The 1,189-nt window shown below is 37.9% G+C and overlaps 1 pseudogene; it reads left to right on the top strand.

Moving 5' to 3' along the window:
- Nucleotides 1–976, top strand: part of LOC102843255 — a 30,308-nt pseudogene extending 29,332 nt beyond the window's left edge.
- Nucleotides 977–1,189: the final 213 nt, after the last annotated feature.

Genomic DNA, 1,189 nt, shown 5'->3' with positions numbered 1-1,189 from the left:
GGTAGTTAAAAGACGAGTGAATGCCCTTAAAAACCTTCAAGTTAAATGTGCACAAATAGAAGCCAAATTCTATAAGGAAGTTCATGATCTTGAAAGAAAATATGCTGTTCTCTATCAACCTCTATTTGATAAGCACCTTGAGATCATCAATGCAATTTATGAACCTACAGAAGAAGAATGTGAATAGAAACCAGATGAAGAAGATGACATTTCGGAGGAGCTGAAAGAAAAGGCTAAGGTTGAAGATGAGCAAAAGGATGAAGAAAAAGAAGACCCCAAAGGAATTCCCGAGTTTTGGTTGACTGTGTTTAAGAATGTTGACTTGCTCAGTGATATGGTTCAGGAATATGATGAGCCTATTCTGAAGCACTTGAAAGATATTAAAGTGAAATTCTCGGATGCTGGCCAGCCAATGAGTTTTGTCTTGGAATTTCACTTTGAAGTCAATGAATATTTCACAAATGAAGTATTGACAAAGATATACAGGATGAGGTCTGAACCAGATGATTCTGACCCTTTTTGATGGACCAGAAATTATGGGCTGTACAGGGTGCCAGATAGATTGGAGAAAAGGAAAGAATGTCCCGTTGAAAACTATTAAGAAGAAGCAGAAACATAAGGGATGTGGAACAGTTCGTACTGTCACTAAAACCGTTTCCAATGACTCTTTAATTTTTTTGCCCCTCCTGAAGTTCCTGAAAGTGGAGATTTGGATGATGATGCTGAAGCTATCCTTGCTGCAGACTTTGAAATTGGTCACTTTTTACATGAGCGTGTAATTCCAAGATCAGTGTTATACTTTACTGGAGAAGCCATAGAAGATGATGATGATGATGATGATGATGATGATGATGATGATGATGATGAAGAAGGTGAAGAAGCAGATGAGGAAGGGGAAGAGGAAGGAGATGAGGAAAACGATCCAGACTATGATGTAAAGAAGGATCAAAACCCAGCAGAGTGCAAACAGCAGTGAAGAAAGCAAGGATGGTCTACCTTCTGCTTCCCTGGAAAGGATGAATTGACTTCGTTTGACAAGCTTATTTCAAGTCTTTGTTTGTTTTTGTTTTTTTCAATCTAAAATAAAAATGTCAAATAAAAAAAAAAAGGCTGGAGCAGCTCATGAACAGGCAACTTCCAGAAATTCAAGTTGAATTCAGGAAAGGCTGTACATAGATCAAGAAGAAGG

The sequence above is a fragment of the Elephantulus edwardii genome, unplaced genomic scaffold, assembly GCF_000299155.1.
Source record: "Elephantulus edwardii isolate Elephantulus edwardi_28Jun2011 unplaced genomic scaffold, EleEdw1.0 scaffold00059, whole genome shotgun sequence".
Lineage (NCBI taxonomy): Eukaryota > Metazoa > Chordata > Mammalia > Macroscelidea > Macroscelididae > Elephantulus > Elephantulus edwardii.
The sequence above is the reverse complement of the archived record's forward strand: the minus strand, read 5'-3'. Positions and strand labels throughout refer to the sequence as shown.